Here is a 22592-nt window from a genome sequence, read left to right on the forward strand (position 1 = left end):
AGTCGGAGAGGTGCTGAATGAGAGAGGCAACAGGGCGGCCAGAGAAGTAGTACAGGAAGCCAAAGGGTTGGTGGAGGCAGAGGAGCCAGAGAAGGGAAAGAAGGGACAGTAGGAGAACAAAGGAAGTTGATGAGGTGCAGGAAGCAACTATCAAAAAGGAGGATGTTGGCCTGAGGCTGGTGCCATTTAGGTAAACAGTAATGATGGTCTTAGAGGAGTGGAAGGGGGCCAGGCGGGCCTCCCACCCGTTGCCCCCATTAATGGGAGAGGAGGAGAAAGGAGAGAGCACAGATACCATATGTGGAGTCCATAGGTCTGGTGATAGAACGACAAAGAGGATGTTGGTGAGGGTCTGTCCGGAGGAAGCGCTGGTGTGGATATCAGCGATAGGGAGGGCCTGGTTTGGAGACCTGGATAGCCATTTTGAACTTCTTCCGAGAATATTTAGTAAAAAGGACAGGATAGTCAATAGAGAAGCAGTTACAGAAAATAGGATAGACAGAGAGCACAATAGAAGATGCAGAGGGATGGGTGAGAGGGGAGCGGGTGGAAGCAGGGGACTGGAGGGATGAGGGAACCAAGGAGGTGGAGGAGAAAATAGTGGTGGGCACGCAGAGTAGGGATGCAAGCAGATGATACAGGAACAAGACAAATAATATTAATTGGCAAATTAATTAGAATTCAAGATTGATGAGGCAGAACAGTCATGTAGTTTTGAGTAACAAACCAGTTAACAGAGCAGAAAAGGACAAGGGGAACCTGAAGGAAAAAGAGGAACACACGACAGGGGTGACGGCAGTAAGAAGTGAGGGACAGCCAGGCAGAGCGAGGGCTAAGTAACAGAACAGAGATTGTGGGAGCCTAGAGGAGGAGAGTGAAAAACTTCAGGAACTAGGCTGTATGAGTATACAGCAGTCAAGGATAGCAGACTCAAGAACAGAGCAGTCAAAGAAAAGGGGCTTAGAAGAAGAAAAAAAGCAACAGAGCACAGAGTAATAGCAAAGAGTAGGGGAAGGTCTGGGATAGGGGAAAGGGCAGGGAGAAGGATAAGGGCCGGCAGGGGGAGTAGGGAAGTGCAGCCAGTCGAACCTGGCAAGGGTTGCAAGGTCTAGGGATGCAGGGGGGCGCACGCGATCGAGGGATGCGCAAGGGTACAATTACGCCTAGGTGAGAGAGCATGCGCAACCAAGATTGCGCAGGAGCCGCACGATCTGGGGATGCGCAGAATGAGCACGCCTGGGATGCAAGAGAGCGCGGGAGCCTCGCAAGAAGGGTTGCGAGAGGCCAGCGTGATCAGGATCACACAGGAGCGCACGTGGCCAAGGGACGTAAGAAGCGCTGGAGCGCACATGATCAGAATGCGAGGGAACCACGCGGATGAGGTTGTGTGGGCGCGCTAGCGGACTGGGATACAAGGGGCGTGGGTGCGCAAGCGATCAAGGATTGCGAGGCAACCACACGGTCAGAGACTGCAAGCCCAGCCAAGGATGGAGGGAGCATGGGAGCACGCAATCAAGGACTGTGAGGGAAGCACACGGGCTGCGGATGCGCAGCTGCAGAGACAGCCAAGGATGGAGTGGCTGAGGGAGCGCAACATGAAAGAGGAGTGCGATGCTGCCACATGGGTAGGGAGCAAGGGCTACGCGGGACGGAGCGAACAGGTAAAGGGGGCGCACCCAGCCTAGGGAGCATGGGCAGAGGGCAAGTCTCGGGGGGCGGAGACACAAGTCTAGGGAGAAAATGCACCAGGCCAGAAGTGCTACGTAGAGCAGAGCAAACTAAATCTACCCACAATCTTACCTGGTGGCCGCAGACAGGAGGGTGAGTCGTCCGCACTCACTGTCTGTGCCGCATACCCCTTCGCCGCCAAATACCTGCGTCGCTCAATACCACGGCGTTGTCATGGAAGGGTGTTGCCACAGAGTGTAAGAATCTCGGATTTGATAGGCTCGGAAGCGTGGATGTAGCAAACGGGCTATGTTTCGTCGTACAGCATCTCCTGCGCACCTGCATCACTCAAAACCGCTGCCTTGTCAGTTGTACTCATCTTGCAGAGTACCAGTTCAACAATCTACTTCACAGAGCTCCTGAGCTACTCGAGTGGTCTCGCCATTGATGGCAATGATAGCAAGGTTTGTTAGTGCCAGTATTTCGAGTAAATATGGAAACTCACCTACACAATCTCTAGTGATTCATGGCCTATTTCAGCCATAAGCCCTGATCATTCCTGTTGGATGTAAACACTGTGGAAGATTGGCATCTACAACATGCTCAACTTCGCAGAAGAAGAGCAAGAGACTATACAATGGGGAGGAATATGGCCACTAAAGCAGCCTACATCCTCCCCATCCCCACATCAGTGATGAGCAAATCTGACGGGATCTAGTGGGATGATGGGCAGATATTGTTTGAGAACATATCCGAGGGCATTCAAGCTCGGATGCAAGCCATCTTCAAAGGACAGTTTTCATCCAATGCAGCTATCAAAAGAAGCTTCGAGCAGCTGAAACTGCAGGGCACCAGGTGGCTAGTACAGATGTGCTAAAGGTATTCTTGGTTGCTTATGACTGGCTGTCACCCGAGACCCAGGCTTCATTAATTAATAAGCCATTAGTTGGAGAGCTCCTCTCTGGAAAACAGGGAGGTGAGACACTGGAAAGAGCGAGAAAATGAGAAACTAAAGTGAACTAGCTTGCTACCAAGATGCACATTCCAATGTCATGTCTTGGAAAGTGCAAGAAGAGGCTATTGTACACAGAATTCCCAGTAAGACAAATCGCATCATTAGGCTGTTTAAACCACCCAAGACAGCTGAGGCCAAGGCCAGCAGGGGTTCAGCCAGTTCCATTTTAGACAGGTCATTACCGTTCACTGCAAGACGTGGTAGAGGACAAACATGTGGTATCCGACCAAGGCTGGAGCAAACCAAAAACAATGACTAGAAACGCAAACTCCCCTCCCAAGTCACCCTAAAGAGGGAAAAATGCATTACTTCGCCCACGCATTGGAGGCAATGATAATGGAAAAGTGGGTAATGGATACAGTGTTCCACTAATACTATGAGTAGTCCCTTGTCGGTCTTAAATCATTCTGCCCTAAAAAAGGGGCCCATAACTAAACCATCTCCCTCTGCTGCATGCAGAGGTCTAGTCACTCCAAGAAAAGGGACCTATCTGAGGACGTTCCTTGCTAAGTTAGGCTTCACCCTTGCCTTAAAGGGAAAGAGTTCAAGCTTTTCAGGCAATTGGCTTTGCTGTCTGATGAAGGCGAACAATCACAGTGAGCAACGTCATGAAGTGATTGTGAATGATTGCATTCTGAATTGACCTCATATGAGACTTTGGGGGAGGTCTCAGTACAGCACTGGTCACAGGCAACAGGGGTTAGGAGGATTCGGTGGTAGTAACACACAAGGACCTTACATCTCAGCAATGGTAGAATCCAGAGTCTATATTCCAAGGAAACATAAGCATCCAGTTCAGGTGAGCATCACAAGACTCCTCACTGGTGTGGAGTGCACCACCAAATTTTAATGTTCCAGAACGAATGGACCTTTCCAATGGATTACATACTCCCATGGATTCATCCTCTGATATTTAATCCCAGCTGTTCTTCAGATACGTTTCCCCACCAGAGGATGCAGCGTGGCTCCACGCCAGCTCAGGCAGACGTACCTACATGCTCCACATTGGACTTGACATCAATATCTGTATATATGGATGTGCTGCACCGTGTAACGTGTGTTCAATTTTTCCACACACTGTTCATTTCTGGAACACTGCTGTTTGCTTTTGTGCAGAAAGGCCTGACCTCGTGAAGGCCTTGGGCTTCAAGCCCTGTGCTGATGGCGATCAACAGATAAGTATCCGACCTCCTAGGAATGCAGTTCGGTCCCATCCATGCACTGGAATGCTCCCATGGAGTGGTTAGCTAAATTCTTTACATTTTGACACAAGAATAAATGTGAATAATAGATCTCAATCGAGATCACAGGGTACCGAGGGCAGAAGACCAGTCCCCACCACGAAAGGCGAAGCAGCAGAACTGGAAGAGGTCCCAATCACTGAGCAGCTCCTCTGGCCAAGACTCTTCTTCCTCTTCAAAGGACTCGCTGGAAGCAGCGCCACAGGTACCAGGAATGGGAAGCCTTTAGGCTAAAGATGCTTGACGTCTTCACAAAGGCGCCATCGATGCCTTCGCTGCTCACCATGCTTGACCAAGCCAGCAGGGACCAAGCCCAGCCCCTATGGCGAAGACCCATCCGGCACTGACATGCTCTGCTTTCGGACATCAAATCCTTGGAGCGGGCACCAGCCCCCTCTACTTCAATGACGCTGGAGCTCATCTCTAGAATATGCCCCACTTCTTATGTCAAAGATGGGTCAAGTCTTCGACCAGGTAGGGGGCTGCATTACCTTTGAGATGGATCCCCCCCTGTGCCCTAGAGAGGAAAGGGACTTCCTAGACGAGTTCTAAAGAAAGATGTTAGATGGAATTGGCTACAAGAAGCCAGTGGCCTTGACACTTCTCAAGAGTTACACAGCCTTCCCCGGCGCTTACTCTGGGAAGGCCCCAGGCTTCCTTTCAGTACTTAATGGCAAAGTGGTCGACACCCCAGGGTTTGTCAGCTCCATCCAGATCTAAGGTTCATATTGAGCAAAGAGACATCCTGGATGAAGAGCCCGGAAATGAGACTTTGCTGACTTTAATGCGCTGATGAGTTCCCGGGGCTGGAAGCCTGTGTGAAACCTACCTCCGTCCCGGCAGTAGACCAAGAACCGACAAGGAAACTCCACCCAGCTCCTTCAGACCCTGCTTTTCTTTCCTCCTGTGCATCCCCTAAGAGCTTGGTGTTGCCGTCAATCTGCAGACTCCACATTCCCTTATCTTCCTCCATACAGGGAGAGCAAGAGACTGGATGCATGATGGAAAAAAGCTTCCCGTTTACGCAGCCTTACCATTAGATTGAAAAATGACTCCTGAGCCCTAGCCCCATTTTCATTTGGCCTCTGGTCTGCAGTAAGCGGAGCAGCCAATCACCTCCCCATGAGGGCTTAGAGGCCATGGTCCTTGTTGGCAAAGAGGTTTTGTGCCAAATTCTCAAATCTGGACTAGATACTGCTGACTGTATGGGACTTGCTAAGACTACTTGCAGAGTAGTCGGAAGGTATTCAAGGATGACAACCTTGTGGTTCACACCTTTGCACGAGATGTGCAGGTAAGGAGCTTGACGTCTCCCAGGTAGGCAACAAACTTGCTGTTTCCCCACGGGTAGTGACAGAGGAGGAACTCTAAGAGGTGGAATTGCCTCCTTCATTGTGAACTCATCCTCCCAGGTGTAAAGCCTTTGTTAGAGGGATTCTTCCACAAGCCCCCACTGTGAGGAAACTTTACCAGATTGGCTTGGAATGGATCAGCATCTCCTCAGACGCTTGGGCCATACAGGTTGTTCAGCCGGATTATTGTCTCCCTTTCATTCAACATAACCCAGACCATCCTCCTTCCAGTACTACTTTGCCTCCGGATCCTTTCCTTTTGGGGGACGTCCGACAGCTTCCACCAACGGATGCGATCAAACTGGTACTTGGCTAGGAATGAGGCAAAGGATTATACTCCACTAACCTTCTGGTTCAGATGTGGGGAGTTCACATCCCATTCCATCCTGGATCTGATGCCGCTGAATTTGTACCTGCACAAGAACAAATTCAAGATGGCAATTTATGTCCTGTTTTTGGTGTGCATTTGTGTGTGAGGGAAAGGAGATGTTTTATGTCTTGTCTTGAGAAGTGTGTAGGGAGTGAATGATAGCAGGGACTGAAAATGATGTCACATGTAGAATGTTGGATAAGTGGAATGTTGTTCTGTGAATAAGTGAGGTTCCACCCATGGCAGTTGGCCATGTAGCCTGGGTAGTGGGAGCTATGTTGCCTGAGCTGCCTCATGAAGTCTCATCCATAACACAACTCTAGCCCAGATCCTTCCAAGTCCTCGATCTGCAGGACTGGCTGGCATCAATGGACTTTCAGGAAGCCTACTCCCATGTGTTTATTAATCCAAAACACAGGAAATACCTGAGATTCATTGTGGGCCAACATCCGAGTCCTGCTGTTAGTTTTCTGATTCGGCACTGGTGGCGGCCCGCCTCAGGAGACGTGGTGTTAGTCTTTCCTTACTTGAACACGTGGTCATCCGAGCTCACTCCTTAGACCAGGTGTCAGCACATCTGTTTTGCACATGCACCCTGTTACACAGCTTGGAATTTTCCTATAACTTCAAAAACTTCGCCGCCCTAGTCCCTCCGGTTTATCAGCGTGGTGTTGACACTAGCAAGGTTTTTCCTTCACAATTTCCAGTGTTATTCAATCTTTACAGGGATTGTATAATCTTTTTACACAGCGCCAGTTTGTGTTTCTGGCATGGGATTTGAATGTAGTGCTGGCATTTCTTATGGGTGCTCCGTTTGGGACCCTGCATTAATGATCTCTTAGATTTAGATTGCTCATCCGTAAAGTGTTTTTCCTGGTTGCCATCACTTCCACACGTGGGTGATTGAGCTCCCAACATTTTCTATTAAGCCTCCCTATTTGGTTTTCTCCAAAGAGAAGATTACCTTGAAACTGATAGCTTCCATCTGAAGGTGGTCTCAGATTTCCATATCTCTCAAAAGATCCATCTTCCAGCATTTTTCCTTTGTCGATGGAATCGCTCCTCTGCCTTTGAAGGATGGGGCCTTCTAAGGCAGAGGAGCAATTCCATCGGCTGGACTCGGTGCAGGCTCTTAGCTACTGCATCTCTCTGATGAGGGTGGTTAGGAAAGATTATCTTTTTTGGGTTATGCTGGTGCCTGTGCTGGTAGAACTGTGGCAATACAGATCCTGTCTGTTAAGGTGAATCATTCGCTGCATTTTGGAATGCTATAATCTGGCTGGGTAGGATGAGCCTGAAGGTCTTTGGGCTCATTACACCAGAGTTCTAGCTGTCACCTCTGCCCTGTCACCTCTGCACAGAGGTGCCTGTCTTGGACATTTGCCATGTGGCTACGTGAGCTTCTCTTCACGCTTTTGCCAAACATTGATGCTTAGATTCTCTTTAGGGCGAGTCGCCCTCTTCATCAGTGTGTTCCTCCAGAGGTTTCTGGTTTAGGTAGTGTCCTTTTCTCTCCTCCCTCCTCCAGATATATGTACTGTTATGGGAGTCTATCATAGATGAGGAATCCGAGGGAGGAAGAAATCTATTAGAGGAACACATTGTTACCTCTCTGTAATGTTCTTTTGGATGACTGTTCCTCACACAGATTCCTCATCGCCATCCGCACCTACCCCACTTGGCGGATAGCTGCTACTCCTTTAGTTCTGCGGCCCCTCATCATCAGAGTTTTATTGTGGAACGAAAGTCAAGTGGTGCAGCGTCTCTATTTACTAGCCCCAACGCCATGTCCAGCATGGACGCATTGAGAAGAGCTGCGCTGTGACTGCTGGTGGAGGAAATCTTTCTGGAGAACAGTTGCGCAGGAACAGAATATTCTAGATGAGGAATCTGTGGGAGGAGCATCCATCAGAAAGAACATTACAGAAAAACGAGCAGTTTGTTCCCCGGGAGGCACAATCTCATATTAATGTGTTTGAACTTCTCTCAGTATGACGAGCGCTACACAGCTTCCAGGCATTTCTCACCAGACCGTGTTCCCATAAAAACAGGCGGCACTACAGCAGTGTTCCATTTAAACACACTTGGCACTCACCCCCAAAATTATTCCAGAAAAGATTTGGCACTGGTGCATAAAATAGGAATTACTGCAGGCACAGCATATTTTAGGGGTGGTCGGTAGTCTAGCAGAGATGCTCAGCCCACATCTTCTACAGGAACAGGAGCGAGAGCTGAGCACATGTACAACCAAACACGTTTTCTTTCAGTAATGCAATGTAGATGCGCTTTTTCACCTTATGACAGAAAAGTTCAGAAGCTAAAACAGGAGATCATGCTGCCAATATTGATAGCTGCAACATGTGCATGACACATTTGCTATCCCGCCTGCACTGTCCACTTCAGTGAAACCACCTTTCCAGCTATGCCCACTACACAATCTGTTAACAAAGCAACACGGAACCCACCGAAATCCACATGACATACATTTGGCAGCCTGCCTCCTATAAAATGTGAACATTTAAAGCATCCTACAAGTTGCATAGAAATCCTCGGAGACTCGCGCAAACCAAATGCAAATCTGCAACTTCAACAGGTGGGAGAGATAGGTTATCTGGTGTATCAACCCACACAATCAACCCAATTGCATTTAGGGATAGTGCACAATTTCCTAAAGGTGCATCTTGCAACATTGGCTGCGTAAAGTGGCGCAACGGCTTTAGTCACCCCAACCCCCTGAAATGTTTGTGTTAAGCTAGGGTGACCAGAGAATTCGCTCTGGGTCCCGGGAGTTTTTTTCAATCGTGGCTGCCTACGTCCCGGTTTTTGCCAGGACCCGATTTTGAAATCCCAAAATCGGGTTCCGGCACAACTCTTCCTGCGTGAATGGGGGGTGTCACGCCCCCATTTCCACCCCCTTCCTCGGCCACTCTCCTCCAATGAGATGAGTGTGCATGTGAACACATCCCCTACCCCCGCAACAGGCCAGCGACATAGAAGTATGACTACATTTGTATTTGTATTTACGTTAGTCCTACTTCTATGTCTATGGCCTGGCACAGTTTAAAAAACAATCTGGTCACCGTAGGTTATGCTGACTTGACCTGCCGACCCTTGGCAGGACAAAGACAATAAACAGCCCGGCAATTACTAATGTAATGCGTTTCATTGTAAGCAACTGTATTCGTATGCATACATTGTTAGGCAATAGAAATTCTGATGTGGGATTAATACGTACATGCCAGGGGAGTGATTGGAAGGGTAGAGAGGGGTCAGGAGACAGGTCATTCTCACAGCAATTCTTAAGTGTGTGGTTTCAGGCGTGGAGAGTGTTAACTTCTTGCAACTTTGAAGCTGCACTAGAACAGTCTCATTAGAAATGAGGAAACTAAAAGAACAATGGTGCACTGTTTTACTGAGGTGCATTTGAGAAACTACAGCAAAATTCCTATGCTATGGGACAAACAAACATGAAAAAAGACACAAAAAGAAACACAGTAATCGGTTCAATTCAAAACATAATACACTTTATTCATGCCTTGTATTGCACGATAAAACCACTGCAAATTACTACATAAGCAAGCAAATCTGCAACCCTCTAAACATGGGTGCAAAACTACTGCAACTCCTTCCGGCTTCTCTCCAGCTCTAGCACTCAGACCAGCTGAGCCTATCCTACTGCATCTCTAGCATCGTAGCAAACCCCTAATAGTTCTCAGCATTTCCCTGTCCCCACACACAAGCTCTCTCAACCCCTAATGAGACAGCTCCCTTCCCCACTAGCTCTCTCTAACAGCAGTTCCCCAACCACACATTAATGACTCCCCTTCTCCTGCTCTAATGCATAGCTAATACTGTGTCCCATATGCAGGGTCCCAATGCAGTCTTCGTGCTGCGCCTGCAGTCTTCCAAGTGGTGCGCATGCAGTATCCTAAAGCCTAACAGAACAGCTACTGTTTATACATTTCAATTACGCACTTATTTCTAGGGCTACCTGTGCGTAATACATACAATTTCACAAGCTTCGCACATATTTTGCAACAATCTGACATGACATTTAGAACAGGACAGAACACCATATCGTCTTTCCCTCCCAGACATGGAGACAGTTCATTTTGCGAAACCAAAACCATGAACCTCCTGCTCGGCTAAGACATTCTTTTCCAGAACGAAAGGCACATTCTCTCCGTGCCTGCAGCTCCCTGCCAGCCAAGGCCATTCTGTCTGGACCACAGAGTTACTGGCAAAGACAATTGTTATCATTTCATTTCACACTGTGCGAAAACAATCCTTCTGCGCACGGAGAAACCCATCAGAATGGACAGAGAACACATTCTCTCAAGCACCTAAAAGCAGTCATTGTGCTATGCTAAAATGACAAGTGTACATAAATCACATGGCTTTCTGCAAACATGGAACCATTTTAGCTTAAGCAAACCCCATAGTGTTAATGTGACCTATTTCTAGATGAATGCATAGTTACATGCATGGCACAAATGCATATGTGAACGAAATGGAATGTATTAATCTCATAACTCATCATGCACAAATTCCAGTTTTCACAGAAAGTGTAAAGAAGTTGGATGCTCCCACGCAGGTGTGTTTTCCCTTCGCCCACAGTCTTGGAAGTTAGCCCCTCTTGAAACATTTCAAGGTTTAAGCACTGCACACCTCCTCTGAAATTGTAGTCTAGTTGTGGGGGGCCCCACCAGCACATGCCCTGGGAAGGGGCCCCACTTGAAAAAAAAAAGAAATTTTCTTTTCTCAACCAAAAAAAAGTTTCGTTTTGAATTCATTCTGCATTAATAAAGAACTCATTTCTGTAACAGATATAATTTCTTTATAAAGGCATAGTGACTACAAAAAGAAACTTTCTTTTTGAAGGCTGAGGGCTCCCCCCAATCCATGACATGGAAGACCCTAAGCTGGAGGGCTCCATGTCATGGGGCGGGGCGGAGCCCTATGACTTCAAAAATTAATAGTTTCTTTTTGAAGTCACTCTGCCTTCATGAAGAAATTATTTCTGTGATGGTTCGGTCGTTAACTTCAAAAAGAAACAATGAGGCTCATTCTGACCATGCCGGGCCCGGAAACAACGGTGCAGGTAATCTTACCTGCACCGTTGTTTCCGGACTGGTATATTGCAGGCTATATTACAGGTCTACCTGCTGGGGCTGCTGTACCCGACAGGTCTGACCCTGCCGGGCCCAGCGGCCACGGTGCTTTCGTGCCCCCAAACCCATGGAGTCCTATGGGACTCTACAGGAATGGGGATTACCAAAATTACTGGCGCCTGACTTCATGGCTGCTGGACTTGGAAGAGCCCGGTAGCACCGGGAAGTCAGGCGCCTGTAATTTATTACGGGTCTGGCGGCAACCCACCGGTAGGACTGGCGCGGTTACCGCCGGACCTGTAATGAGCCCAATTTCTTTTTTAAGTAATAGGGCTCCCCTCAACCCCATGACGTGTGCGTGTGTGAGTGTATGTTGAAAGGGTGCACACTTAAATGTATAGGAGGCTGCCTGTGTGAGTGTACAGTGAAAGGGTGCACACAAATGTATGGGTCGCTGGGTGTGCGTGTGTGAGTGTACGGCGAAAGGGTGCACACAAATGTATGGGTGGCTGCCTGGGTGTGCCTGTATGGTGAAAGAGTGCACACTTAAATGTATGGATGGCTGAGTGTGTATATATTGAATGGTGTGTGTGCTTGTGTACAGGGGCACAACAAAACCTACATTTCGGGGGGATAACACTTAACGGGTGGTGGGGAGGGGCAATCTTATTTGTGTGGGGGCATCTAACATCTTTAAGCATTTTAATGAGACTATTCTAGTGCAGCTTCAATGTTACAAGCAGGTAACTCTCTGCTTTAAGTCTATTATTCCCTCTCTACCCTTCCAATCTCTCCTCTGGCATGCAAGTACTAGACCCACATTGCGATTTCAATTGCCTAAAAAATGTGGCATTTGAATGCAAGTATTAGCAGTGAAATGCTTTATGTTGGTAATTGATGGGCCCTTATTAACAGCAAAACTCAGATGCCATTTAACATCTGTGTCCTGTCCGCCAACTGCTCTAAAGGTCAGCCAGGTTGAGTCAACATAGCCCAAAATGTCAGGGTGTGTGGGGGCAGGGGAAGTGCTGAAGCCCAGTCAGCTCAATAGTGTTGTACCACTACTTGTGTTTAATGCCTTGATTACCCCTATCCCTATTCTTCCACGTCCCAGTACTTATGTATGAGGCAGTACTTGTGTACATGGCGGTAATGCCCGACTTAGCTACCTGTAATCATCATTACTCCTAGTCCCACTCTTCCTCATCCCAGCACTTACCTATGAGGCAAGGAGCCTCAAACGTAAACTCTGGGACAAGGAAGAGGGACGTGGAGGTAATTCTTGGCCAAGGAGCTGATTTTGGAGGTTGGGGTAGGGGGTGGGAGGGAGAGGGGATGTTGTGGGGGGGCAGGAGTGTGCAATAAATCATAATGGTTGTCCATGTCCAGGCTAAGCAGGCATAATATGTGGTATAAGTGGCTAGAGAGGCATTTTGGTGCAGCCAGTCTAGTCATTCCCCAGTTTGGTGTGACTTTCTTTTAACTGGGAATTTCTGATAAAGCAGTCCTGCTAAGTGTAATTACCTGGCTAGATTGGCATTTGGGTGCTGCCAGTCTAGCCATTTCCTACTGCAGCATTGTATATTTTTCTGGGCATCTGTGATATGATAAAAGTAATTTATACTGCGCCTATACACAAGTGTTTCTATGCGCAACAAAACAAGGGAGGGAAGTTAGAGGGAGGAGAAGACAAACGATCTCACTAGGCCTTGTGTCATTGTGAGAATGAGAGGTGCAAGAGGAAAGGGAGAGGGGAGGGGAAAACAGGGCTGCAATGCTCTGAGTAAGTGCAACCAGGGTAGCACGGCTATGGGTAGTGCAAGGCGAACAAGGGGCTCCAGGGTTACAGTTACAGCCCCTAAGTGCATGGTAGGCACGGAGACAGTGCAAGGGTGACCAATCAAGAAAGAGCCTGGACTCAGACTTTGAGGGTATCCAAGCAACCGGACGGTACAGCAGACAGGTAGGTCAGCAGGGGAGGGAGAGAGAGAGAAAGCTGAGGAGAAAAGGAATGTTTTGAGCTGCTTCCAAAACTTCAGATGGTCCGGCATAAGTTTGAAGGGGCAGGGAGGTCATTCCAGAGGGAGGCACCAGCAGAGGAGAGAGATCTACCCCCCCCACTCTCTGCCTGGAGAAGCGTCTAACCCTTAGAGAGTTGGAGGTAGCTGAGCGAAGGGCTCGAGAAGGAAGGTATTTTGGAAGAGAGCGTTGGATGTAGTGCGGGCCTCAAACCCAGAAAACCTTGTGGACAATGCAAAGGGTATTGAACTTGATCCTTGCAGCCACCGGGAGCCAGTGGAGAGATTGCAGGGCTGGAGAGATATGATCCCTGGGCTTGAGGCCAAGAATAATTCTTGCAGTCCTGTTCTGGATTAGTTGCAGATGACGGAGTGTAGAGGAAAGCAGAATGAGAAAGAGGCTGTTGCAGTAGTCCAGCCTAGAGAGAACCAGGGCTCTGGAGACAGTGAGCTTCTGGTGGAAAGTGAGAAAGGAAAGAGTCCCTTTGAGGAGGAGCAGCTGATAGTGGAACTTCTTGGTGACATCGAGATGTGAGGAGAGAAAGAGAGAGTGGCATAGAAGATGACACCAAGGTTTTTTGCCTCGCAGGAAGGTGAAGGAAGAGGGCCCAAGGTGGACGGCCAGAGTGAGAGGGAAAGTTGGTGCCAGGGTCCCAATGAGAAGGATCTCCGTCTCACTGGCATTAAGGCAGAGATCATTGGAGGTGCACCAATCCTGATTCGCGAATAGACAGTCAGGAATGAGCGAGAGAGGAGAGGAGGCTGAGGGGAGCCTGAAGGAAAGCTGAGTCATCCGCATAACACTGAAAGTTAGAGTAGAAGGTAGAGATGAGGTGGGCCAAAGGGGCCAATTAGAGGTTGAAAAACCAGGGTGAGAGTATAGAGCACTGGGGAACGGCACAGGTAGAGAGAGGTGGCAGAGAAATTGGGACCAGGTTGGACCTGGGGGGAGGGGGCAGTCCAAGAGGAAGGAGGTCAGTGACTCCAGGGCCTGATCCGTGATGCCCAGTTTACTCACAGAGTCCATTGATCAGGATGGCGTTGTTGACTGTGTCAAAAGCAGAGGAAAGAAGGAGGGTGAGGACAGAAGGAATGCTGGAATCAAGGTTAGAGAGAAGGTCTTCATGGGTGTTCAGGAGAACAGTTTCCATGCCTCTAGCAGCTCTGAAGCCAGACTGATGGTCATGAAGAAACAGATTCAGTGTGGAGAGTAAGCTGGGAGATGGCAGCTTTTCCAAGAGTTTGCCCAAGAAAGGGATGATGGAGTTTGGGCAATAGTTTGCCGGGCAGGTAGGATCAGCAGACGGCTTCTTGAGCAGTGGGTGCACAAGGGAGTGCTTAAGGGGAGAGGGGAACGTTCCAGAGGCTAAAGAGTGATTACAGAAATGTTATTACTTGTCTACACTGGTCTACATTGTGCAGCCAGTTGAACATGTTTTCATTGAGGCGTGGCATTTTTAATAGCAAAGCATTAATGTTCCTGTGCACTGTTGGTGACTTACATGTATTGGATTGGTGTTACCCTACAAAAGAATTGCAAACACTGGCTTTATAGCCAATTTTTCTCAGAAAGTATGCTGTATATTGCATTAAAATACATATTTATATCTTTCTCCTAGTGCAGTGTGCGGCATATCCCTTCAGCAGCACGTTTGTGTATATTGTGCAAGCGTGTTGCCGAGTTAGGGTGGGGGGGCCCTCAGCATGGCTCGCAGGGGGGCCCCCACATTTTGTGTTAGGCCACTTACTGGCTGCGTACACTACATCACAACACTGTGCCAGGGTTGAAAGATTCGGTAGCAAGAGCTATATGGAAGATGTAAATGCAGTCTAGCCATCAGTAGTCAGCCCAGCACCTGGATCTGAATACAGCGTGTTCCAGGCTAATGGCTCTACTGGTTGACCCTGTCCACTTACGCATCTCGCCTACAAGGTTGCTGCTCTGTGCCCGTCACCCCGATGTGACGTGTCCGTCAGTTCCAGTGTGCCCTCTTCTTCACCTTGCATAAAGAGAAGGGTGTCGCATGGGCCGTATCAGACTGTTTGCAGTTGATATGGTGTATGTGGAAATGGGACCTCCATACGTGCTTCACCACTTCATAGTGGCCCATCGGGAGGGTGTGATTGAAACGCCATTGCCAGTCTACTTCAGTAGATGACGAGTCTCCAAGTCTCCAATTACTTTCTAGTTTCACTGGATATGATCGTCCAGGATCTTTGGAAAGCTGCACGCCGTTATTCAGAATGCCTTCCCTTTTTTGGATGATTTCGTTATCTATTGGGCAGACGCAATCATTTTGGGATAATGATAAGCGACCGGACAGCGATAATTATCAGGATTACATATGTCAGCAAGAACACTTTATATTTGTGAAAGGCAAGGTTGTGTTCTGAACCCACCCGCGTTTTTAAAGTTAAAGTTGCATGTCAAGCAGGACTGCCCGGTTTCTTACAGTTCCAATGAACAAATGCAGAAAAAAAACCTTCCACTCATTAGATGTTTGACGAGCAGTTACGTCTTAACTGGACGTGCGCGCCTCCTTTCACTCCGTGAATTACAGTTCACCTGGACGTGCGCTCCTCCTTTCACCCCGTGAATCACAGTGTGCCCTATTCATTTCATCCTCGCTGTTCAATCCTATGATTCTCTTATCCACTCACAAGGGCTTCCTTTTGCTTTTTACTCTGATGATGGACAACTTGTATATACTTCATCTTAACGATGCCCGCCTTTCCACCTGTTTCCATAACTTCATGCTAGTCCTATCTAATTGTGTGAGCACTCATTCTCTTCGACATTTCACTTGCATCAAGGTGATCGTTGTTGGTGGCACTCCCTCTCTTTGGACCAGCACACATGGCCTGCTTCACCCCCTGGCACTCCCCCTCTCCCTCATCTGATAATATGGGTTTTACATTCTCACTCTTCTCTTTTCCGAAAACCTCGGATTAATTAGGCAGTTTCATCTTGCTTTCATGGACTTGGTGTCCTCTCTGCAAACCTTTCACTAATTTTCTCCTCCTGCCTGCTTCTCCGCAGCCATTCCTCGCGTTTGAGCTCTCCTTTACCGGCCGGGGCAATGCACGTTCTCTTGGTCTTCCTTCTTGTCGTTTTGAATGTGTTCAACTTATTCAAAATATAGCTCCTGCGTTTCTTATTGATTCCACCCAGTGTGTGCTATATCCGCCCTCCTCTTCTTTTCCTGCGCCAGCTCAGCGTTTGCTCCAGAATCCTGTTCAACTCCCTGCGTTATGCTCATTGCTGGTACTACCAGCTCCCCCTGGCTGCTTGCCTAAAGGCCTCATCACTCACTCGCCCTCTTGCTTTCTTAGGTCTTCACAGCACTCATTTCTGTGATCCCCTGCTTTCGCAGTACACATGTTGGTGGCTGCTCCTTCTGAATGGAATCTTCTCCCTCCTAACCTGCACTTTTTGCCAGTCATGCTTCCACCTGAAAACGTATTCTTTTGTCTGCCTTTTCTTAATTCTGACCTGCTTTTTGCATTTCACTTCTCTATGGCCCTGCCACTAGCGCCAAGAAGCTTTTTGTTGTGCATGTGTTCTATCCATTTTCTTTAACAAAACTAAGCAATGGGCAAATCACCAACGTTGTGCCTTTTGTTCATGGACAAGAGCAGTGCTGTTAGCAGGTCAAGTATTGCACAGTGCATTATAAGCTAGCACAGACGCCATTGCCTGCCTTGTCAGCAGCAAAACCACAGCCACCAAAGGATTCATTGAGAAGTGGTCCCAGCAACAAGTATCTCTCTGCAGCATTCAGGAACAGTAAGTAAGGTTGGAGACCCCAAGGAAGGGCCCTAGACTGGTGGAGTAGCACTCGGGCATCCTCCCCAGAGGTTTAAGCCTGCCAACCCCAGGGCCTAAAGTATCTTGCAAAAGATCTTAGTTGCTGAGGCCTGGCATTCATCTAAATGGCCAGTAGCCACTGGGATGGTGGTGCCAGTGTTGCCTAACCATATTAAAGGAAGCCCCGAATGTAACATAAAGACCAAAGAGAGACAAGTGGGTCACTTAAAACCCCAAAGATTGCCAGCAATGTATTACCACCAGAAGGTGGAGTCCAGGTGAAAGAGGGAGGACTGGGGACAGTATTCCTCGAGAGAAGCCGAACCTGTCGGTTTTGTTGATTGTTCATATGATCTATATATGTATTTTCTATGTGATCTCATTTAAATCTACGTCCTTGGTTTTCAGTTTATACAATGAAAACCAGTTGAACTCGAGAACTTGCCTGCCATCCATCTGTTGATCCTTTGACATGACATCTGCCACCTTGATCTAGTGGATTAACAATTGTCCTCGGAGGAGTCAGAAGGGAAGCTCTAATCCAGTCAACACCTTCTGGTTCACTCATGTCAGTCGGGTGACTTACATTTCTCCAAAGGGCCGGTAGGTCAACAACCCCCTACGGGATGACATCCCGGCCATCAAATCTGTTCTTCCTCCATGTTACTGGGGAGAAAGAAATAAATACTCTTTTCTCTACAGTGGATACAGTGGATACTGCTCCTATTTTTATTTATTACACTTATGAAAACGCCCAGACCCGAGGGTATCGCAGGGTTGTACAGTACACAGTTAATAAAGCAGACGGTAAGGATTAGCAAAGGTATGAAAACCGAGGTATGACGTTATTCGTATTTGTCAGTCAGCCAGGTCTTGATTCGTTTTTTGAAAGTGGGGACACATTGCACCTTTCTGATGCGAATGGGTAGCGAGTTCCAGAGTCTTTGGGCTGTCGCACAGAAACTGGCGCCACCTGCTCAGTTTTTCTTGGAGTGAGCAATGAGGGAGCTGGACCGGAATGCGCGGACTGGGACAGATTGGGTGATGCAGGTAAGGTACAGGGAGGCCTTGTTGTAAAACGCAGCAATGTGCAATGATTAGGGCTTTGAGTTCCACTCTGGCTTTGATGGGGAACCAGTGGGATTCACATCTTGTAGGTGAGATGTGGTCCGAGCGTTTGATCCAGTACAGAAGGCAGTGCTTTGTTTTGGAGTAATTGGAGTTTGGACAGGTTGGAGGAGGAAGTGCACATGAGGAGTACATTGCAATAGTCGAGTTTCGACAGGATGAACGCTCGCGCAAGTGTGATGTAGTGGGTTGGGGAGAGGAACAGTCTATTCGGGATTACGTCTTGCTGTGTAGGCACTGGAGGAGGCGAGGGCATTGAAGTGCCTGGTCATTGTTGGTTCAGCTTCAGTTTCAGTACTGGAATAATGATACCTTCGATACAGGAGGAGAAAGGAAGTCAGTGTGGGGAGCCAATGATGAGGGGCTCTGTCTTTTTCATCATTTAAACATAGGTTGTGGGATGCCATCCAGTTTTGGATTGTGTAGTAGACAGACTTGATTTTGATGGTGTCAGGGATGTAGGTATTGTACAGCATGGGCGAGAGACAGGAGCTTTGAGGTGCGGGTTTCGCTGTTGAATCCCCAATAAAAATGTGCGTGATGCGGCCACTAAGAAAAGAGGAAATCCAAAGGGTGGCTGCCGGAGAGAAGTGAAAGTGTTGGCTCGGGTGCTGGCCGTGTTTATTATGGTCGACAAAGTCAAAGGCCGCAGAGATATCTAGCAAGAGGAGGACATCGATCTATCGTGTCAGCGTCACAGATGGAATCATTTGTATTTTAAAATCCTGTAAGGCAGTTTCTGAACTATGCTTCGGGCGAAAGCCAGATTGCCTTTTCCTGAGCAGATGGTTTTGTTCTAGGAACTGTTGGACTTGGTCATAGGCCAGGCAGTACAGGATTTTAAGTAAAATCGGGACTCTTGTAATGGGGCTCCATCCAACAGTACCTCCAGGAGGACAGGAAGATGCAAGCAATGTGAATTCTGCTGGAGGATGAAGCCATTCAAAATCATGCCGCCACCTTTGCTGTTTCATTGAGTGCAGACATTGCTTTGGGAAGCAACAGAGCACTTCACAAGTCATAAGAGGAAGGACACACACACAGAAGTATAGACACATAGGAGTGGGGAGCCAACAGGGTTTGGTAATTTGGTTGTAAGGGATCTACAAGCAACTCGGGAAGGAAAAAGTGTGGAGCGAGCAGATCACCCAGTCTCAGGGTGTGTGGGAAGTTGAGGATGTGGGGATCTAGGTGTTTGTAGGGCGCCATTCCTTCAAGATGACCATCTTGAGCTCCTGCTGAAATCTACAAGTGAGTGGCCTTATGGGGAAGAGTTTCCAAGGTATGGGGGCATAGACCGAGAAAGCTTATGTTCTGGTTCTTTTCCTTCCTGCACGGGTAGAGTTCATATCTGCACATGTAAGAGTTGTGTGTCAAGTCTTCAACAGCTATGACGCTATCCTATTAATTATGTAAAGTCTGTTGGTGAGCTGCTAACTAGGGCTATGTCCTGTGACTGGTCAGGACTATGAATAGCTTGGAAATTGTTCATAATTTGTCGTACACCAATTGGCCTATTTCAGCAAATAACATAGCGAAATTAGGGGCCCATTATTACTCTTTACACTCTGTGATCAAAGATTATACCATATGGTAATATTTACAACTACGATAAAAAGGGTACACAACCCGTTTGAAAATGGCATTTTCACGAATATGCGATGACGTCATTGCGCTAGATAAATACCGCCGCATAAGGGAGAAACAACAATGGCAACCGCACCATTCGTTTAATCTGTATTCCCAGACATACTTATCCGCTTAGGTAAGCGCACTAGAGATGCCTTTATTTTCGAAATTTAGCTAGAAACGAGCACTTTACTGATTTCATCACCTTACATGCGCTCATAACACTATGGTAAAATATACCTATGTTATCTGTTGCAGGACTAATTATTGGTCACATATCCTTTCTTTCCAGCAATTGAGGCTGGATCTTTTTACCATCCCACAAAGAGTATACCAATATTGTAAGTATAAACTTATTCAATGTTTAATAATATTACATTTCTTTGAAGTTATATTTACCATGTGGCCCCTACACACCATTTAGTTTTTGTCCTTGTTCTTGGCTTGTAGGGACATTGCCATTCATGCTGAAAAATAAGAACGGATACAAGCAAGAGACTCTCACACATCTTGTTTTACCTCCTGAAGAACTGCCTATAACCAGGGTGGGGAAACACGGGTCGAGGCATGAACACTGCTATATATTAGCAGTACATGTATCTATCCTTTGGAATACCTTAAGAGGCACACATATTGCTACATATTAGCAGAACATGTATCCATCCTTTGGAACATCGGAAGTAATTGCCAATACACAATAATTGTTAGGCCAACGTGACTTTATAAACTGAAATTGGGCAAGTTCATCAGTGCAACAACCGCAATGTATGTTTGAGGTACAGATACCGCTATTCAATATTGGAATTTTTAAAGTTTATCAAAGAAGCAATGTGTTATATGTGTTGATGCTCATTTTTGACCAAAGCATCCTAATTGGAATTTGAAAGTTTATCAGTGAAGCAACTGCAATTTAAGTTTACGTTTTTTTTTAACCGAAGTGTCTTATGCATAATATTCGTTCTAGCAACCTATGTCTTACTAATTAAAGATATATTGCAACTATACATTAACTATATCAAGACTCTTTTTTTTTTTTTGGTAAAAGCGCAACGCAGGGCTTGCATGCTTTTTTTCATGTCTGTACTTGTCCTTACTTCTGGTGGATCGTAGGCCTCTAGTGGTGCCGAGTTTCTCCCTCAGCACTGTAGCTAGAGGACTTCAGGGCAACAGCTCTGAAGTTCATGCAGCAGGATTTGAGGAGGAGGATTTGTGCTTGCAGTGGGAGCCAATGCGGATCAATGAGGCTTGGGTTGATGTCGAATTTGCAGAGCCATTTTAGTCGTGCTTCAGCATCAAGGACATGTCTCAGGGATACCTGGGTAGGTGTCGGAAGGCCTTCCAGAAGGGCATTGCCACCATCCACGTGGGAGTGAACCGAGGCGTGGACAGCAAATCTGAAGTTTTCTGGGATGAAAGACTCAATTTTCAGCAGGAGGGAAAGTTGGTACTAAGCCATTTGTGTATTACTTTCTATGTGCTGCTTGAAGAAGAGACTGTCTCGAACTGAAGGGATTTGACGCAGGTGGTCAGCTGGGGTGTAAAGCCCACGAGGTTCATAGCGGAGAGCCATGTTTGGATGTCGGTGTGTTCAGCAGTAAGAAATCAGTCTTTGAGGGGTTGAGCTAGAAACAAGCAGTGGACCGCCAGAACTGGACCAGTGTGAGGCAGGTCTTAAGCCTGTTGATGTTTTCAATGGAGCATATCTTGAGATAGAGCCGTGTGTCCTCTGTGTATTGGTGGATGTGGATGTTGTGTGGTGCCAGGAGAGATCCGGGCGGTTCCTTGCAAAGGTTGAAGATCATGAGGGAGAGGATGGATCCTAGCGGGACTCCAGACGAGATAGGTAAAGTTGATGATGTGGAGATGGTTCACAAAGTAGGACTCAAACCAGCTAAGGACAGTCTTGCTGATCCCCATGGAGCAATGAAGAATATCGGTTAGTGTCTGTTGGCCTATTGTGGTGTACGATGGTGAGAGGTCAAGGAGAACCGCCAGCTAAGAATGGCATCACCGATCACCTTGATGGTAGCAGTTTCCATGCTGCATCTGGGTCTGAAGCCAGATGGGTATGACTGAAATAGTTTATTGGATCAGATATGTTGGAGGAGTTGCATGTCACTATCGCTGTTACACCCCAGACTGGTATGCTGACCTTGGGCCAACATTTCAGCCCACCCAGTGTTATGGGGCTGGAGCCTACCCCAAACCTACATTTTCACAAATATCTCTCTCTCTATATATATATATATATATATATATATATATATATATATATGATCAAGCAGCAGGAGCGCTGCGAAACGCGTTGTACCGTGACAAATCTGTCTCTTTTTGATGCCTTATAAAACTGGATAAGTGAACAAACTTGCTGTTGTTTGATGGGCTGATTTCCAGAACTGGCGTACGACTGCAACTTGAGAGTGCTGTCCTCCTCTGGAAGAAGTGAAACCACTTATTTTTTCGAAATAAATATATATTTCATATTCAGTAAAAAAACTTTGTTAAAGGGACGTTATGGTTAAGTTGCTCTACTAAAAGCCTATGAAATTCAGTAGAAAAACTTTGTTAAAGGGACATTATGGTTAAGTTGCGCTACTAAAAACCTATGAAATTCAGTGAAAAAAACTTTGTTAAAGGGACGTTATGGTTCCAAGTAAAACCGAAAAACCCCTGAAATTCGCCAGTTATGGTAAGCTAAGCAACCATAACTCGCGCCACCACCGTGCACTGCTAAGACTAACACCCAGGACATCAAAGATGACATCACAAATGTCATTGATGACATCACTGATAACATCACATGTCTGACTGGCTGTTTTTTCCTTTAGTGATATATCTTAGACAGTAATAGTTAGGCACAAAAAAATCAAAAAGTACTATATTTGTAGACTTATACTTTAAATATGTTCTTACAATAATTCTTTTAGCGTCCACTCACACCATATAAAACATGTACATAGGAAAAATACACAATCAACACTTTCTTATGCTTTTGCTGTTTTTCTTTTACTGTACTTTCTGTGGATGTGCTCATATTTGCATTAGTTTCTTTAGGGTGCAGTCACATCATGTGATATTTGTACATAGGGAAGTAGTAGGTTTGAAGCAGAGCCACCCTTTCTGTGCATAAAGATAATCAGTTAGGTTGCGAACACTTTCTGCTTCTACTGCAGCTTTTTTGCATACTTCACTTTCTCTATATACACTCATATTTGTATGTGTTCTTGTGGCTTTGTGTTTATTATGTAATAA

At 46.9% G+C, this 22592-nt stretch overlaps 1 protein-coding gene across 7 annotated transcripts in view; it reads left to right on the forward strand.

The window, feature by feature from the left end:
* TBC1D5 (TBC1 domain family member 5) overlaps window positions 1–22592 on the forward strand; it is a 2783701-nt gene that overhangs the window by 1195446 nt on the left and 1565663 nt on the right. The window contains exon 6 of one of the 7 annotated variants that reach the window (XM_069648895.1): window positions 19633–19681. The exons of the other annotated variants lie outside the window; for them this stretch is intronic. The gene's annotated coding sequence lies outside the window, so the exon portion shown is untranslated. The remainder of the gene's footprint in view (window positions 1–19632; window positions 19682–22592) is intronic. 7 annotated transcript variants of the gene reach the window in all.

The sequence above is a fragment of the Ambystoma mexicanum genome, chromosome 2q, assembly GCF_040938575.1.
Source record: "Ambystoma mexicanum isolate Mex_15411 chromosome 2q, UKY_AmexF1_1, whole genome shotgun sequence".
NCBI lineage: Eukaryota > Metazoa > Chordata > Amphibia > Caudata > Ambystomatidae > Ambystoma > Ambystoma mexicanum.